Source organism: Pinus tabuliformis, chromosome 3_2 (genome assembly GCF_031772625.1).
Source record: "Pinus tabuliformis cultivar Carrire ecotype Pingquan chromosome 3_2, CPIR1, whole genome shotgun sequence".
Lineage (NCBI taxonomy): Eukaryota > Viridiplantae > Streptophyta > Pinopsida > Pinales > Pinaceae > Pinus > Pinus tabuliformis.
This window is the reverse complement of record NC_142302.1, coordinates 845,306,670-845,327,047: the sequence shown is the minus strand read 5'-3', so window position 1 is coordinate 845,327,047 and position 20,378 is coordinate 845,306,670. Positions and strand designations below refer to the sequence as shown.

The 20,378-nt window shown below is 38.4% G+C and overlaps 1 pseudogene; it reads left to right on the top strand.

Moving 5' to 3' along the window:
• The first annotated feature begins 1,511 nt into the window (after positions 1 to 1,511).
• LOC149183305 (DNA gyrase subunit B, chloroplastic/mitochondrial pseudogene) overlaps positions 1,512 to 20,378 on the top strand; it is a 38,870-nt pseudogene continuing 20,003 nt past the window's right edge.

The following is a 20,378-nucleotide window of genomic DNA, read 5'->3' as shown; positions in this document are numbered from 1 at the left end:
CATTCCATCTTTGAGTGGGGGCACCGGAACTTTTTCCTCTGGCACTGGTTCTTTCCCCTTTGGAATGCCTACTAGTGTAATTCCTTCGGTTCCGTTAAGTTTTCCATCAGTTTCTTCCACATATATGACTTCCATGGCAAGTGCGTCAACTTCTTTTTAGGGTTTCCCTTTTGGGAGTGGTCATATACCACATTCTAACCCAACTTTAGGATCAATACCTTTTCCCTCCATGGGTCACAATTATAATCCTTTCCAAGGATGAAATAACTCAATTGTTAGTGGAATTGGAGTTGGGAATCAGTTCTCTTTAGGCCAACAAAGGAATTTGTCATATTCCTCTGTGAGATCATTCCAGATATTTTCTCCTTATGCTAATGGATGAAACCCTTACCAAGGGATCTCTACTCCATTCAACACTTCTCTAGGGGGGAATTTCACTGGATATGGAAATTTTTCGGTAGGAGTTGGACAAACTCTGATTTTTTCTGGGCCACAAGGTTCTCCTTATGGTTCAGGGTTTTCTACGAATTACTTCAGGAAACTTAGTGCCTTCACAAATCTAGGGTATTCCTTTTAGAACGTTGGAAATTCTGCATAGACCAGGTGGAATCCTTAGGGTCCTCCACGATTACCTTTCTTGGAAACTTTAAAATTTCCAGATCTATCCAAATTAACTAATGATCCAATCTGATATAACTCGGCTTGGCCTCCAGTTCCAGCCAAAATTTTGTCAGATATACCCAAATTTGAAGGGAAAACTGGTGAAGATCCGGGCAACCATATAACTACTTTCCACTTATGGTGTTCGTCGAACTCCCTGATAGATGATTCAATTAGGTTGAGATTATTCCAACATACCCTAGCTAGGAATGTGGCTAAATGGTACATTAAACTCCCAGGGGGAAAATTCGCTTTGTACAATGATTTGACTACCATATTTTTAAATTACTTTCAGTTGCTCGTTTGTTATGATGTCAGAATTGAGCTATTATCTAATTTCCACCACGGCTAGGCAAACCACATTTCGGATCATATCCAGGAATGGAGGAGAAGGAAGAGGCTCATTAAAGTCGATATTCCACAAGAATTCCTTCTTTAATGGTTTCTAAAATCTTTGCAACCTGAAATTTCTAATGATGTATCTCTCTCTAGTGTGTTCACTGAAGAACATGGTATTTTTCATGGAAAACTTTAGGAGCTAATGTTCACCCAGTGGGCTAATTTTTCATGAATTTTCCACAAAAAATATTTTCCAATTTCCAATCTTTATAAAAGATTATTTGCCCAAATTTTATAATATAAAATTATTTTACCTTAAAAATCACCAACATTATATAGAGACTATATATAAAATCATTATAAATTTGATTAATTTTACAAATATATCAATAAACATTTTTATAGTTTGCATATTAAGGATTAGTGAGATTCAGAAATGTTTTTAAACTTCAAGAAAAATTTCCATCCTTAAAATTTTCCTTGCTATTTTTAGAGCCCAACAACTAGAACTTATGTATTCTCAATCTGGGGTTCTGCAAAAATATTTTCCTAATGCTCCTAAATCCAAGGTTGATCTAGCCAAGCTGAAGCTAGTTCCCCATGCTGATGGGCTAGTCGGATCGATTGATAGTAACACAGATTACCTGCTAAATCAATTGCATCAGTTGTATTTACAAACTTATTCTTCTATGCAGGCATCGCCATCAGTGCCTATTCCTTCTCAACCTTCATTTATAAATGTCATTCAAACATCTAACCCTAAAGGAAACCAACAATCCAATCAATATAAGAAAGGATGTGGTAGGAAAAAGAATCAGGATGGGAAGGGTAATGCAAACAAACCTGACGATGATGTTCGAGGGGGTAAAAAAGACTCTAAGAAGAAAGTAAAGTTTCCATGCAAGTTATGAAATGGTGACCATTTGACTCATCTTTTCCCTAAGATTCAAGATGCTTAGTGATTTTTGGTTCAACAAGGATCTTCTAGCTCCTAGGCTGTGCTAACTAACCCATTTCCCTAAGGGTAGCAATTGCTTGTTGGCACAAATTCTAGCACAGGTACCTCCACTGGGGGCAAACAGGAAGGGGAAAATACATCAAATTCTTATATGATGATTTCACATATTGACGTTCTTACACAATCACATGATTATGGTGAATTAGAATAATCTAAGGCTAAGACTACTCTATATGTCTTAGATCCACTCTATATTGAGAGGTCCATAGTTGAGTCTATACCTCGGATGCCAAAAGGCTCCTCAAAATGTTCAGAAACTAACTGTAATGCCAAGGTGGCTCAAAACTACTCTATTCTAGAATATCTGGCTCAGAGTCCTTGTGCCATGTTGGTGTTATAGGTACTCCTTGTGCCCAGCACAATGGAGTGTATTACTCACTGCAATCGAAGAAGTTTGTCCAAAAAACTCTCTTGTTCTTACATTTGACATGGAAAACATCAAGAAGAGACTCCCACATAATATTTGTTTTCAAATCAAGTCTACATATCAAAAGACCAATATCTTTCAGACCATATTTGATGAGAAAGCTTCCACATGTGTAATGTCTATATCATGTTGGAAGGCTATTGGATTGCCTCAGGTTGTTCCTTCACTTACTCTATTAATACCATTTGATGGTCATTCTCATAGCCTGCATGGGATTATTCTATCCTTTCCCATTAGTGTTGGGGGTAAGTTTGTAAATATTGAAGTAGAAATATTTGATGGAAATTTGGATTACAATCTACTTTTAGGTAGAAATTGAGTTTCTGAGATGGATGATATTGTATCATCGTTATTATGCATCCTTTGTTTTCCTCATGAAGGGAGAATTGTAATGGTTGATTAGATGGATTATTCTCCGGGTGAGTCCAATGCATCTTCTGAATCTACTGTTTCGTTAGTGAACAATCCAAAGTAGCCTATAGAGAATCTAGGAGTTGGAATGTACTCTTCCTTAATGGGTACCTTTGATTTTCCTACTCCTATTGCTAGAATTAATGTTATTTCATCCTCCAAGGCACCTTCTCGAAGAGAGTTCTTTAGAACTCATTATTTTTTGGATCCTTGGCCCTTACCCTCTTCTACCACCACATTAGATGAGGGGAAAGTGGGTGGAATGGAATTTCCTATGTCTGCAGCTGAAATTTCTTATCAGTCTATTGTTAACACTGTAGACTCTGATCCTACTCCTTTTTCACCAGAGGAGCTGGATGGGGATGTGGCTCTGGCCTGGACTCTAGATTCAACTTCTGCTATGGATTGCTTAGATACTATTTTTCCATATGAAGAATAAATTCTAGAAGAAATGATGGGTGTTGAAATACCATGGAATGATTTGCATCATCGGTCATATTTCCTCCCTCATTTGCGAGAAGTAGAATCAAGCCTATCCAGTTCTTCATCTACTAGTGATGTTCATGTAGTTTTAAATCCTTTGGCTCTAGCACAATTTTCAACCGAGGGTAACATGTCTGTCATTTCACAAATTGTTCCAGTGAACATCTCTAGGAATCCCAACGTTATTGAAAATGTCTTCATTGGAGCTGACTATTCCCCTGAAGAAATTCAAACTTATACCGATCTCTTTAAATAGTTTCGAGATGTGTTCGCTTGGTCTTATGAGGAAATTCCTGGGATAGATCCATCTATAGTCTAGCATGAGATCAAGACATATGAAATTGCAATCACTCTTCTTCTAGAAGATCAACATAAGACAAATTTTATTTTCCCCTTGGGTACATTTACATATAAAAAGATGTCTTTTGGCCTTAAAAATGTTGGAGCTACCTTTTAGCGGGCCATGTCATATGATTTTCATGATATCAAACATGTTATCAAAACTTATTTGGATAATTTAGCTGCTTGTTATTGAAAGAGAATAGATCATCCTAAACATCTTCAATTGATTTTTGAATAATGTCGATTTTATAAAATTTAGTTGAATCCGAATAAGTGTGTTTTCGCTGTCACATCTGGTCGGTTGTTGGGATTCATCGTGTCGACTGAAGGGATTCATGTAGATCCCTTCAAGGTTGAGGCAATACTTTAGTTTCCTCCCCTATCCTCTATTCGTCAACTCCAGAGTCTTTAAGGAAAAGCTAATTTCTGAAGGAGATTTATAGCTAATTATGCCAATATTACTAAAGGATTTATGAGATTTCTTAAGAAAGGGATCCCATTTCTATGGGATGATTTCACGTAATGCACATTTGATTCTTTGAAAAAATCATTAACCTATGATCCTTTGTTGATTCCACCTGATTATAGGATAGACTTCATTTTATATCTCGTTGCAGCAGAATCAACTATTGGTATGGTTCTGGTTCAGGAGAATGATGCTTTCTGTGAGAACGTAATCTATTATCTGAGCCGAAGCTTAGTGGGCCCTAAATCGTGTTATTCTCCTATTGATAAATTAGCTTTGGTATTTTTCCATGCTGTCCAATGACTTAGATGTTATATTCTATTTCGAAAAAATTTCATCTTAGTAGTCGTCAATCCATTTCAATTTGTTCTCAGGAGCCAAGTGATTGGGGGAAAATACAATAGATGGATTGTCATATTACAATAATTCGATCTCGAATTCATGTTGGCTAAGTCTAAGAAATCCTTAGTATTCTTAGAATTGATCTTAGAGTTTCCTTACGGGGAAGAAATAGTTTATGAGGAACCTTTTCCTGATGAACATCTTTTTCTTATTTCCTCGCAATATCCTTGGTATTGAGATATTATCATATATCTCTAGACTTCGAAGTTTCCACTTGCTTTTTCGAAGGATGAACGTAGAAAATTACGTCACCTAGTTAAAGATAAATTATTATAGGTGACAATTTATATCGTCACGGGGTTGATACAATCCTTAGATGTTGTTTAACCTTAGAAGAATATGAGTCAGTGCTTAATGATTTCCACAGTGGAGCTTGTGGTGGTCATCTATCTGGGTTTGAAACAACCAAATGTTTTTTGTGTGCAGGCTACTTTTGGCCTTCGATCTTTAAGGATTGTATCGAAGTAGTAAAGAGATGCCACCCTTTTCAAGTTTATACTTGGAAAATGCACGTGCATCCATCTCCTCTTTTCCCTGTGATCACTGTTGGTCATTTCACGAAGTGGGGTATTGATTTTACTACTTGCAATCAACCTTCAGTAGGAAATCAAAAGTATATCATCGTAGTTGTACACTACTTTACTAGGTGGGCCGAGGCTATGCCTACTTTCAAGAATGATGGTGAAACAACAACCTTGTTTCTCTTCAATCAAATTATTTCCCATTTTGGTATTCATAAAGAGATTGTCACTGACCATGGCAGTCATTTCCAAAATCAGTTGATGTCTAAATTGGCTCTTAAGTTGGGTTTTCGATAGAAGCATTCATCTCCATATTATCCTCAGGCCAGTGGGTAGGTTGAAGCCATGAATAAGTTCCTAAAAATCATCTTGCAAAGGACGATTAACAAATCTCGATCCAATTGGCACATTATGTTATATCCAATTCTTTGGGCATACCGAATGTCAATTAAGACTGCCACTAGTTTTACTCCTATTCAACTAGTTTATGGGCTAGAATCAATTTTTCCTATGGAATGTGAAATTCCTTCCCTTAAATTATTTGGTGAACTTCTTCCAGATACTTCTAGTCTCGAATAACACCTCATTCATTTGGAACATCTCAATGAGTAGCGACGAGATGCAACCATAATCAACGAATTTGATAAAAAGAGAGTAAAAAACTCAATATGATAAGATTATCCGTCGTAGAGTTTTCTATGAAGGTGACCTTGCCATGGTCTATGACCAAGACAAAGATGCCCTGGGGGTAGGAAAGTTTAAATCTGTGTGGTATGGTCCCTTCATTGTCAAGAAGGTTTTGAAAAAGGGAGCTTATGAGTTGATTGATTTTGAGGGAAATTGTTGAAATTTCTAAGTATTACTTGTTAGAAATTTTATCTGTATTCCTATGGCTTATTTATCCTACTTGTTAATTACGAACAATTTGTTTAAACATATAAATATCGAAATAAACACAATATAGTCTCAACCATCTATAGATCAACAGCTGAAAGAATAGAAAACACACAAGTGATATCGTTATTTTTAGACAACTCGTCCCCGGAAAAACTCAACTTGGGAAAACTGGTGTAGAAAATTTGAGGGTTATTTATTATTTAGTATTTCCTTGAGTACAACTAGGTGCAAATTTGGCTCACCTAATAGAGAAAATAACCAGATGTAATACCTCTCTATTCTGAAGCAGATATTCAGAAAATCTTCCCCATAAAAGCCTCTCCATCACAAATGAAGCACTGCTTCAGCCCTCCTGGCCTTTGCATCAGCCTCAAAAACCTCTGTGTCACACCTATGAGGGACTGCACAACCTCTACAAAATTTTGTGTCACTCTTGCTACCCTCTTCTTGGATGATGCAACCACTTCTGGCCTCTGCGCTGTCTCAACTAGCCTCTGCGTGGCCTGCTCTAGATTCTACCTCTGCGCTGGCCCCTTGGAACTATCTCTACCTCTCTTTCCAATACTCACTACCCCTCACTGCAAACTGATCACTAATTCAAATTTTCTTAGCAAACGCCACTCTCGAAAATTGAATGATTGGTCACTCTATTGTATTCTCTAAGTGACCCTCAAGCCTCCTCTTATACTTTTCCTGTTGGTCCTTCAATGACCAAGATTACATCTCTAATCAATGGCTAAGATTAGATTTGGCTTGATTCATGTCATTTAGAACCTTCTAACCTAGTTTTATATTAATACCCATTAATATTTTATTTTTCCTAAGTTTAGACTTAGGAACTCCATTAAAAATATTAATTATTTTAATATCTCTTAAACTAGGTAGAATCTGTGCAAACCATATCTGGGTCTTGGAGATATCATGTGCTTTAGCCTCTCCACCAACTTTCATGGCTAGAGAACATCCGATGCTACCCAAAATCAATAGAAATGAGTTGGCAGAGCCCAGAAATGGGCTCTATCTTAAAAACTATTTTGCTTAGGCTTTGGCCTAACATTTTCTTAGTTGTAAATATTGTATATTTGTGCATATTTATCTATCTATTTTATAGTGATGTCAATATTTTTGATCTTCTTTGGAAGGTATTGATGAATGATTTGATATTTCTAGGGTTCGCCAATGGTCCTAGTAGACACACCCAGAACCTTGCTTCCATGGCTTGGCTGATTTATTATCCATCTAGCCGGTTGTTGGTTTCAAGAGGCGTATGTATCAGTCCCGCTTAAAATAATGTTGCCGAATATAATGTTGTCATTAATTTACTATCTGAGACAATATCTCTTGATATTGATTCATTAGTAGTTTACTTGGATTCAGAACTGGTGGTATCTCAATTAAATAACATCTATCATGTGAGAGATCCCTATTTATATCGCCAATTTTCTAGAGTGCTTTTATTACAAAGATCATTTGTTTATATCACATTTATTCATATTCCATGATTAGAAAATTCATTTGCAGATTCTATCACTAATCAAGCATTAGATTAGCACATAAATCATTCATCACATTAAAAAATAAAAAATAATCGAAGTATCATCTATATATATATGATCATCACGATAAACCATTTGTACATAGATAGAGTTTTATGTCCAAAATAATATACAAAATTGGGACAAAAATGTCCTACAAAATTAGGGCTCATGCCCATAATCATGTCTAATAAAAAAATATCTGGTCATCCATCTATGGGTCCTGCTCAGGGTGAGCAGCACAGAAGAAAACGATGGAATTTTCCACCCGTCGAAATAGCTGCACCCAATCACATGGTACTCCTACCACACATATTTGCATCTCCTCTGGAAGGTATTTTATAGCCACCATAGGTACCTAGTGAGTTAACCTCACCAAGTTTCTCTAGACATCATGGAGGGTCCTCTTAGTCTCTGTTGTGGCTCCTTCTATGTCTCTTCTATGATGCCTATGTCGAGGTAGACCCTCACGTCTTACTGGTCCAACATCTGTGTCATGATCTCAAAGTTTGTAATTATTTGTCTCATCAAAAATATTTTCAATTCATTTATACTTAAAATCCAAAAAAATCATAAAATCTAAAAAATTAAAGAATGTTTGTACCTATGGCTCCCCACACTACATTTGGTGGCAACACTATATCTGTATCTCCTCTGAATTCCATACCAGCATGGGGATAGTCTTCAACCACTATGACTTTTTGTTCCCACCAAAATAAGAACTCGTCATCAAATGTATTTTTAGGGACCTCACCGCCTCGTAGTCTTTTTATTAGATCAACCCACCTACCCATTCATGGGTCCCTTGGGCTGCTGATGGTGGATAATACCTTGGGTCGAAGCCCTAGTACACTCTCAAAGAAGAAGGAACATAAGATGGTTCCATATGCAAAGTTCTTTGTCTGACCCTTTTGGATGGAAGTAATTTATTTTTTCATATTGGCTAAAAGGGGTGTGCACCAATCAAAAGCTATCGTGAGACACTTCAGTGAAAGACTCATTAAAACACGAGAATCATGATGTAGAGAAGCTGAATAATTTACTATGGAAATGGTAAAAAGAAGGATTCTCATGGATAGACTCTCTACATGTTTGATTGGAATCTGGGTTCCAATCTTCTCATTGTTTCCTGGACAATAGATGCATACGTAGTCTTCCACACTAAGGCTACCTCTTGTTCTTCCTAATGAGTTGACCCTCTCTCTTATCCGAGAAATACCTGTGATGAAATAGATATCCTTTATTTCAATCCTCAGAGGCATCTGTTCAATAACAAAAGTATCTTCTTCAGGATCCGAGTAGTGGATTAACATCTCAAGCAACTTGGTATTTGCCTTCATGTTTGACATTTTGAAGAAATTCAATAATCTACATCCTCGTAAGGCATCTAATGCATTTGGATCTTCCATTACTTCATTATCAATCACACTATTCTCTCTTTCACGCCAAGTAATCAAAATTATGCAAAAAAAGATGTTTTGAATAATGAAAAATCATGTTCCAAATTTTGAATTCGTGCATATGTAGGTTCGGTATTCACACAGTCGCATATAGGGCTTTTCTATACACGGTTCATATGTGTTCAACCCATGTGTACGCAGGGTGAAATTTCAAACTAATTCCCATGGTCAAATTTTTGACAAAAACATTTAAAAAGCATTAAAACTTATCAAAAATTCAGTTACAAGGTTACCTAAAAGATTGGAGGTTGAATGAATGGATGAATTTTATGAATTAAGCTTGCTTAGTTTTTTCTCTAGAGCTCCTTCACCCAATTGCTCAGAACACAAATGTAGAATAGTGAGTCAAAAAATACTTATATAAGTTGACATATGAAAATTACCTTTTCTAAAAGTTTTTTTTTTTTTTTTTATGGAGTTTATGACCTTTTCTGGCTCGGAGTGTTGGGATGGGTCATTTTTTCAAGATAATTTGAATATTTTTGAGAGACTACTTCGATTCCATGATTGCAAACCCATCATGGTAAGTATCGTCTTTTCACTGGCATATAGGTTAGGGGATATCATTTTGCGCAGCATTTTGCATACTAGCCTCCATAATGCGATATTTTTTCCATAGGTCAATCCCATCATGTCTTGGTTCTAAAACCATTTTCACTCACTGACTTGTAAAATCATGATATGATGGTAGAGCCAACCTTTACATGGGAATCTTAGTTAGATCCTCACTAACATATGTTGCCCATGCTGCTATATTGCATAAGATCGGGAGTCCTCTTTAGTCCCGCCATGACTTGTGAGTTGAAGACTCATTCTCTTCTTCTCTTTTCTGGATTTATACCCTAGAGGCTCCTTTGTGTTGATTTGTACCACTGCATTGCATGTTGACCATTTGTACCTTTTGGCCTTAAGCCAGCTTCACTTGGACTCATGTTTAAGTCACATTTTGACCATGTATTTTGCAAAATAAAGCTTGCAGTTACTTAGCCTCTGCAACTTGACACCTTCTTACTCGTGGAAAGAACATTCCTTTTAGTGTCACTGACCAGTTTCGTCACCTTGCATTGAGCATAGGAATGTTCCCCTCCCAGGAACTAGCACATTGATCCAGGTGGATGTTGGTGGCCACCCACCTATCCCATTTGGACCCCCACAACTATCTCTTTCAATTTTTTAGTTTCCTTAATTATAGCACAGTTTACTATTTTTAGCAGTTTTTCGGGTCCCAAACTTCCGGAGCCGTTTTGAGGCCCTAAACGACGTTTTTTGGGAAATCTACCTCTGCGAATTTTTAGATAAAAAATCATCTTTTTCGTCGTAGTCCTTGGGGAGATCTTTCCAATGGGCTATCATGCGCGTCAAACGGAGATCGTATGCCAAAGTTACGACCCTGGGAAGTTGATGTACCAATTTACCCAAACAGGGCCCATAGTTTGGCGTTTCATCTTCTAGGGTTAGGTTTTGGAATGTTAAGGGTTTTCCATTGTTTCTCAATAATAAATAGGCCTTCGAGCCTCATTGTAAACACAGTTTGAAACAGTTCAAAGGCATGTAGCCGACACATCTCTTCTCAGAGATAAGCTACCATTGCCCTAGCTGGGTTATTTCTATTTGTAAGCATATTTCAGTATTCTCCATTAATGAAATGAAGTATTATTTCCGCTGCATCTATGTTTTTATGGTTATCGCATCTCTGTATTTATGGTTATCTCTGTAATCTAGTGCGTTCCTGCTTAAATCTGGATCAGTGGTATCAGAGCGGTCTGCTTTTTCTCTGTTTTTCTTTGCATGTCCCCAACGAGGTCGGGATATAAGGAGTTAGGGCTTGAATTGGTCGAACCTTTGCAAGACCAGCCTCGCAAATCTCGACGACCTCCCATGGCGGATGAGAAGAAAGTCGAGGGGGCAGGAGATCCTATCAGAATCTTGCTCGAAGAAGCCCTCGAGCGGCAAAGGAACGCGATGATGGATAGCTTTGCGTAGATCCTTCAGCGGCTACCCAGAGGCGATGCATTGGATTCCAACAGCTACTCTGGAAACGCCACACCATTTAAGGTACAAGTTAATTTTGAAATCCCCATCTTCGAGGGTCAAATAGACGCAGATGTTGTAGATAAATGGTTAAATCTGCTAGATGGGTATTTTTCTGTTCATGAATTTTCAAGTTGGGAAAAGATTGTTTTCGCTCTTCTCAAAGCAGCCCCCCACGTCAAGGACTGGTGGGAAACATACTGCGAGCAGAAGGATGAAAGTACAGGCTCACTTTTTTCAGCCGCCCCCACTTGGAATGACTTCCAAGATGCCATCAAGGAGCAGTACTACCCTATCAAAAGCTATGAGGACAAATACATCAAATGGACCACACTGCGGCAGGGACGAGACCAAGATGTACCAGAGTTCACAAATATTTTTCATACCCTTTGCACACAGTTGGGTATCAAAGATTCTGAGTTGCATCTGGTACTCAAATACCACGACTGCCTACACAAATACATCCAGGAAGAGATGGAGTTCTTGAACATCTCCTCACTCGGCACAGCATACCGATACACTATCAAAATCAAGCAAAAGTTCAAACAGAAGAAGCGAGACTTTGGATCTACAAATCCGAAGCCCAAAGGACAAAGCCAAGGTGGGGTGACCCAAGACAACCCCTCTAAGCTGCAAGAAAAGAACAAAACCACGAAGCCGAAGAAGGACATAGGAAAGTGTGTGAGTTCCACAAGAGTCCCACTCGTAACAGAAGTGAGTGTCGGACCAAGCAGTTGTTGGTGGTCGAGTTGAAGGCTTCCGAATCAGATGCATGTTCTGACTCTGAGCCGGAACTCGACAAGGGGGATGGCAAAGGGAAGCAAATCATTGATGCAGATCCTAGTGCCACTGTTGCCACTACGAAGATCCAGAAGAATGAGCCTGAAGAGCCAGAGGAGAGGGAACGTCTTTTCCACTCACAGATGTGGGTGAAGGGTTCACCGCTGCAATTCATTGTCGATAGTGGCAGCCAAAAGAACCTCGTTTCAGTAGAGGTCGTGAAGCGGTTGGGCTTACCAACTACGCCACACCCACAACCGTACAGTATCAGGTGGCTTCACGAAGGACGAGATCTCAAATTTCACCAGCAGTGCCGCCTTCCCTACAACATTAAGCCCTTCATAGATGAGGTATTGTGTGATGTTACACCTCTGGATGTTTGTGATGTACTATTAGGCCAGCCATACTTGTGGAGGCGACATGCTGTGTATGAGTCAAGGCCTCGCGCTGTCATTATTTCTTTGGATAAATCATTATACAGGATACCAGAGGTAGCTCCACCTACCACCACCTCTTTGATCACTGCTGAGAAAGGCAGCAAGCTCATCTCACAGACTAGGAAATTTATTTTCTGTCTGGTTTGCTCCCAAAGTAAGGGGAAGATCGTTGCTACATCCATGACCCCCGCAAAGGGTTCCTCCACGCAGCAGCAGCAACATAGGGATACAATCATGACAGAACATAGGAACAACTTCTCCTTACCCAGAGGGGTACCACACAAGTTTCAGGTGGGCGAAAAAGTTTGGTTACATCTGCAGAGAGAACGCCTTACCAGAACCCATCAGAAACTCAGACCGCTTCGACATGGTCCTTACACCAGTAACAAGGCTGTGGGCAACAATGCTTTGAAGCACAGCATTCCTCCATTCCTTCGCTTGCATCGATTGTTCAATGTGGACCATCACCGACCATGCTTCCCACCATTTCTGGACACATCAGAGATTGCAGAACAGCTCACTGGAGACCCAGCTCAGCAGAAGCTTCCTCATCTCAAGGAGGAACTCAATGCAATGGGGACCATTGCTTCCTAAGGGGGGAGGAATGATCTAGGTGGATGTTGGTGGCCACCCACCTATCGCATTTGGACCCCCACAACTGTCTCTTTCAATTTTTCAGTTTCCTTAATTATAGCGTAGTTTACTATTTTTAGCAGTTTTTCAGGTCCTAAACTTCTGGAGCCGTTTTGAGGCCCTAAACGACATTTTTTGGGAAATATACCTCCATGATTTTTTAGGTAAAAAAATCTTCTTTTTTGTCGTAGTCCTCGGGGAGATCTTTCCAACAGGATATCATGCGCGTCAAATGGAGATCGTATGCCAAAGTTACGACCCCGGGAAGTTGATGTACCAATTTACCCAAACGGGGCCCATAGTTTGGCGTTTCATCTTCTAGGGTTAGGTTTTGGAATGTTAAGGGTTTTCCATTATTTCTCAATAATAAATAGGCTTTTGAGCCTCATTGTAAACATAGTTCGAAACAGTTCAGAGGCATGTAGCCGACACATCTCTTCTCAGAGATAAGCTACCATCGCCCTAGCTGGGTTATTTCTATTTGTAAGCATATTTCAATATTCTCCATTAATGAAATGAAGTATTATTTCTACTGCATCTCTGTTTTTATGGTTATCGCATCTCTGTATTTATGGTTATCTCTGTAATCTATTGTGTTCCTGCTTAAATCCGGATCACACATCTATATTTGGACACTCATTCTTTCCACTGTACCATATGCATTCTTTTATTCTTTTTTCAGGATTTTTAAAAATGAAAAAGAAAAAAAATAACATATTCCAAAAAGAGCAGGAACGTGACATTACTTCCATGATTGATCACAACTAGAGTCGGTTGTGTTTCCCTTGAACAAAGAACTCAAAATTAAGTCTTTCCTCCATTGGGATGGGCTTTAGTTTGACTTAGGAGGGCCTTAACCTTGCTATTGAGTCAGTACTCCTCTAGTTGGTTATCTCTTCTAATCATATGGAGAGTTTGTTCGTGCCTCTTGCGTGACAAAATTATACAAAGTTATCATATGCTGCCATATTGACACATTTGAGTCATGATTTTGTTCGAGGGAAATAAACATGAGTCAACCTTTCTGTAATGTCTCTTGACTCATTTTAAGTCGGCCATCCCTAGTTGTTAGAGTCATGTTCACTATCACATTAGCTATTTGGTCCTTTTCTCACGCTGGTTTGAGAAGGTCTCCATTGACTTCTTGCTCGCGGGTCTTGCTCTTATCGACTACGAAAAATTTCTCTAAGAGTAAACTTAAAGCCGCACCCTGGCCCTATTTTCATTATTGATAGGTCACCTTGTGCTCAACATCAATTAATATTATGGGTCTTTGACTGAGTGGTTTCCCTTGTGTTCAACGTCAGCTTTCATTATCACACATTGGGATTCATGTAGTACCTTGGTTTCCATTTGAAACTATTGGTGTATTCCTCGCCTCTGTGTCAACTTTCACTATTGGTTGGTTCATAGGGTTTCTATCATGCGCTATCTACATCTTGTGTAAGCAGAAAATGTGCTTCAGTTGGGTTAGTCAATCTTTCTTCATTTGATTCCTTCCACATTATTGGCCTATGGGTTACACTCACACTGGATTAATGAAGGATGCCTTAATGCCTTCCTTCTAGCAAATATTTTCCCATCGAATTCAACTCATTACTCTGGGATAAGGTCTAGAGTCCATTTGGTAGTACCTTAGGGTTTACAGTCATCAGTGATAAAATCCTTCGCTATCGACAGTGGGAAAACATTATTGTCTCCTGATTTATAGATTCTTCCAAGTGTTCGACTTCAACTGATTTGTTCACACTTGTTAGATTGTACTGGGTACCTTGGCTCTCATCATCATTATCGGTGAGTAGTCTCACGTTTGTTAACGGTATACATTAATTATCGATAACTAAACAATTTCTCACATGGTCGACTTCAGATCATTTATTCCCACTGTGTAGAAATTTACCACGATAGTCACTGAAGACCTCGGGTTTACATCAACATTTTTTGGTTCACTTGCGAGTCCCTCCTGTTTCTACTAGTGATACCATCCACCTTATATGTTGCAGTTCATTACAACAACATCCTATATGTTGTCACTCGAGTTTCATGTAGTACCATTTGTTCCACTATTTGACTTGGTACTTTTTGGATCAACTTTATGACTTCAGTGATCAGCTTTCTACTTCAGCATCATTGATCAGTTCTTTATATGTGATATTGAGACATGTACTTCTATGGATATGATCAGATGATCCACTATGTATTTTCAGTCCTTTTATACTTGTATACATATTGGATCCAATTTTGTATTTGATATGTGAACATGCTTTATTATCTCTGAGCATGGGTATGCCCACCTCAGACAACAACTTTCTTTCTGATCTCTTCCACTAGCTTGGCAGGTTGAATTCTGGTGAACTCCTCTCAGGTCTTGGCATGATTCCTTCTATACACTTAATACATTTCGGCCATCATGTACCCCTTCTGACCTCATATATTAGGGGGCATATGTTATAGCACCATTTACCACCCTTGGAAGATCTGATACTCTATGTTATGGCCTAGGGCAACTTTTCCCTTCCAGACTTGGTCCAAGTTATAGAAAACAATGTTTTAAATCCCATACATTGTTTTGCCCTGTATATATCACGTGTACATGTGGGTTAGTCTATACCCAACTTGCGTATGCGTGTTAAAACATTAAAAATATATATAATCTCCTTAAATTCGGGCATAGTTTATGAGTTTGACCTATTACTCACCTACTGTAGCCCGTGGCCCAACTGTTTCCCAACTGAAAAACTAATTTTGAGAAGTATAAATAGACCTCCATGGTAATCCCTAAAGGAGGAGAATATATTAGATATTGATACTATAGTTGATTACATCCCTGGTCAATTCTAAAGAAATCCCTGTGCCTTCTGCACTCCCAAGTCATAGGAAACCTTTGTTTCTTTCTCAAGATGTCCTTCATCCTTTTATGACATCCTTGTGTATACTGATGGAGGAGGATTGTTGAGGCCTAGGCAGGATGGATCCGGAGGATAGTTTCGCTTGGAGCCAGTGGACGACTCAGGTTGTCGTTCTTTCATACTTTTTAGTTTACATCAATAAAGAGGTGTTGTTTCTTGATATTTAAGGTCTTAATGCATTAATCTATGTTATGATTTTCTTATGAATCTTATGTTAATGCTTGTTTTCTTACATGCTTATATGACCTAACACCTATATCATGAACATGCTTTCTATTACTGTTGTTCTATATGCTTTGATTGAATGAGTTTCAGGTTCTAAAGCATTGGAAGAAGCAGAGAGTTTAGACCCTACGGGAACGACCTCAAAAGTAGGACCTCAAGGTAACACCTCTTCTTCTTACTTCAGTAGTTTAAGTATTAGGATTGCCTGTTTGCATGCCTCTTTATGTTGTAAGCCCTCTGCTCTATTGGGGTTCTCAACCCAAGACCCTAGGGTGACTTTACTCGTAACACTCATGCATGGGAATGCTTTGAACCAATATGAAAGCAAGATGAGATCAATGCAAAACTTAAGCGATCAGAAAATACTAACTGCAACTTCTCTACAAAACTGCAAGATAATGACCTAATTAGCAAGAAAACTCTAAATTACACAAAAAGATAGAATTCTGTCATTTTGGGCTGCATGAGAAGTATTCCTCAAACCATGATCCCTGAAAGGAATAAATGAGGTGAAAACCACTTGCTGTCAGCCTTTTTGGAATATATTCTTTTCACTACAATGCTACTATTAGAACTATTCACAAATGGAAGCAAACTAATCAAATCTACCAATACTTGCAAATTAACAACACCAAAATCAGTTTATCAACTAACTATGAGATAACCTAAGCATACATATACAATAATAGGAACCTCTGCTACTAGGGTTGGGCCCTAACCCAAGAGCTTCAGCCCTATCAGTCAACTCAGTGTTGGATTAAGGGAACGATGCTCATTTTCATTAAAGAAATTAGAAATACATAAGATTACTTGGTTACAATGCTTCAAATCGAAAACTGCTTAGCTATCTTGAACAAAAAATCCCAAGCCTAATGAGGCCCTAGGCCTCTTGATTTATACAACTGAAGTTACCAACAACTTCCTTAAATTTAGGGAGGCTTAGCTCCAATCTCGAGATCAACTGGTCTTCAACTGTCACTGGCTTAGCTACCAATGAACTTCATGACTCGGTTGCTTGCAACTCTGAGCTGATGAGATTTGATTGAGGAATCTTCGAGTGACGGCGGAGTTAAGGAGGGAGATATTGTCTCCTAGAATCACTCTTGATTGTCTCGATTCGTATTCCTACACTTTAATTAGCCAAAATTTTATCCAAAACTTGCAATCAAGGCACATTAGATCACTATACATGACATCTCATCTTTACTCTCCTCATTAAGAAAAACATAATTAAAACAAGTAAAGAATGATGAGAAATGTTGATTTTAGTAAGCTGGAGATGCATTAAGGTCCATATAATTTACCCATTGATGAGCCCCATCATCACCCCCTTACTGAAAATGCTTCTCATCCTCTAAGAAACTCAATATATGTCCATGTCTTTCATTGGTTTGGTGGCCTCCCTAACATTCCAGGCTTCTATTGTAGTCTCTTCCTCTTGTGGATAAAACCCTACATTCCTCTCTATTTCTTTCCATTGCTTTCTTTCTTCTTCTTCCTTTCTCCCCTGTAACATACCTAAAAGAAATGGTGGGCTGAGTAATAATCTAATTCATTTTACCTTGAGTTTGTGTAATGTTTTATTATACATTGGGACTCTCTCTAGTGCATCCCTCATCCTATTAGGAGAATGATATTATTTGATCTTTATGCCATAGGGTAAGGTGTTCCATCTCCTTTGGCAGGCTTGTTGGTTGTCATCTCTTACAAATCTTAGCATGTCTTCAAAATGAGTGACTTCCTGTTCTTGTACAACAAGGTATCTTGGTGCAATCTTGGGACCATTTTTGATGAGGTTATGAGTGCTGATGACAAGCATTGGGTTAGACTGTTCTACACTGATCATAAGGGGTTCTGCTTCTTCTTTTGCTAATACCTTTTCATTTTTGTAGCTCTAGCCTCCTAATAAATCATCCAAGATGCCAAGGCCATTAGTTGTAAGTCCCCTAGGTTTGGATTTGGGTCCCACACATTTAAATATGTCAAAGATAAATTGTGTAGGTAGAACTCAAATATCTTTTCTCTATCCTCTAGGTTTCTTTGATCACAAAGGTCAATGAATTGCCTGTAGTCTTGGAAAGGCATAGTTCCTCTTTTTGTTAGGGTTTTTATATGTAACTGCAGCCATTGTTCTTTGAGGTATAAGGAATATGACTTTGATGGCATCCTGCATTGAAGTGAATCCATGGATAAACTTGTTATAGTTTCCAACGGGTCTTCCTTTTCCTGTAGCTGCTTCCTTAGCCAGGTGTTCTCAGATTCTAACTGAGATTTCATTATTGTTTCCTTATCTCTTATGCTACTTAGTTCTCTGCCCATCTCTTGCAATTTATCTTCCATGTGGCCTACATCCTCTACCCCTTTTGATTTAGAAATTTTCATCCACCTATATGTCCTTGCCCTCTCTTTTTCAAGTTCAAAGAATAGAGGAATGGAAAATTTTTGTGGTATCACCCTACCTCCTTCAATGAATCTACAGTAGGAGCTGAGGTTTGGTTGTGGGCTAAGTTTCTTTAGTTCCTGGGCCTCTTCCTCTATTTTTCCTTGAGTAATTCCTTCCTCTTTTCCTTCCCTTTGCCCTTGTAGCCTTTCCTGATATATTTTCTGTGTTTCCTGTAGGTTTTACAGGGTTTCCTATAGGATTGTTTCTACTTCTTGTAGGTCTTACTATGTCTCCTATAGGAGACCTTTTCCTTTTGTTGAGGCTGACCTAGTGATAGGCCTCCTAACATATGTGATTGGAGACTTGGGAGAGGGTTGTTTTGATGTTCCTTCCCCTTCCTTCTTCACTAGAGGGTCTGCTTTCTCTTGTTGTTTTGGTGAGTCCTCTATGACAATTGGAGTTTTGGTAGGGGTTTGAGGTCTCCTTATCTAATCTTGGTGCCCTTCCTTGTCCTAAAGTAAAGTGGAGTTTTCCTTTGCCTCTTTCCATTTGATTTGATAAGTGTACTTACAGTAGTTAAAATAGTTGTTCTCTCCTTCTCTGTAGGCTCTGGAGACACCCTTGGTGATTCTTCTTCTTCCATACTCCGCGTTTCAAAATTTTGTTGATCTTGTTGTACTTCATCATCTTTTTCATCTTCTTCTCCATCATCTATGTCTTATTATTTTCCATTCTTTGTTTCTTCCTCCTTGTCATATTCTGTTTCTTCTTCTCCCTTGTCATCCAATGTTTTTCTTCTCTCTCACTAGCAGTAGGGATTCTGTCATACTCAATGGCTTGAATTTTCCCTTCTTCTTGCATGTCTACAAATGTTTACCACGTAATAGGGATTCTTAAATTGTGTAGAGAATCTTCAAGGATGAGTTTGATCAACCTATGATGGGATATTTGTTGATGTTTTCCTTCTTGTACATTGATGTTCATGTCTATCATGGATTGTAACATACAATAGGGTATACTAAGTCTGTTATGAGGAAGTGTCTCTTCTACAAATCTTATCTCATGCAGGAGTCTAAAGTGGTATCCATACACTACACTGTATCTACCTTCACAATAAATATACTTGATGATGTGGTAACTCACATCATTCCAGGGATATGGAATGCTTTCCCTTCTAACCCCAATTTTTTCTTCAATTGGTTCTTCTCCCTCCAAGAATTTTTTTTTCTTTGCAAGAGTGTTATTAGTCTTGTCCTCTTTTCTACTTTGCAACCCTAGGGGGAGTGTTGTTATTCTACTAATAATCTCAGGGTTAATTGCTACTAACAAACCCTTCACTACAATAGTGGTAATGGCTCTAATTAGAGGTATGAGAGACATTGCAAACTCTCTAGCCACATCATCATTGTATCCCTTTAGTAGCTCAAAGAACCCCATCAATTGATTCCCTGTAAAGATTTATACCACAACAGGATGTTGGTGTATTCTGGCTATGTTGGTGGGCTCTCTTTTGTTGAAACCTCCTATCGTAATTTTTGGAAATTATTGTTTGAGTGAGGTTTGGGTGGCTATAGTTTAGGGGTTCTGATAGGTGATGAGGTTCCAAAATTTATCCTTCACTAACCTTCACAGAATTCTCTCTATGCAAATAGAAAATACTCAGAAGAATGGAAGATTTATTTTTTTTAGATGAAAAACACATAAGATATGGCACCTACCTTCTTTTCCTATGCTCTGGTGATGAGAACTCTTGAATCAATACTCCTTGGTGCCATTTTGCAACTTTGTGTGGTAATTCCCTTTATATCCTGTAGCCTTCCTGTAGTTTCCTGTAGGTTCTCTTCTTTGATGCAGATGTTGACTATTTCCTATAGGTTGCCATTTTAGGGATGCCAAGAGAAACTTTTATTTTTTTAATGACTCCTCGAAGTTGCCTATGCCTTCAGCTTTTCAAAATACTAATATTTCACATGGGAGTCAGTGATTATTTCCATTTGTGGATGATTTATTTGGGTGGTG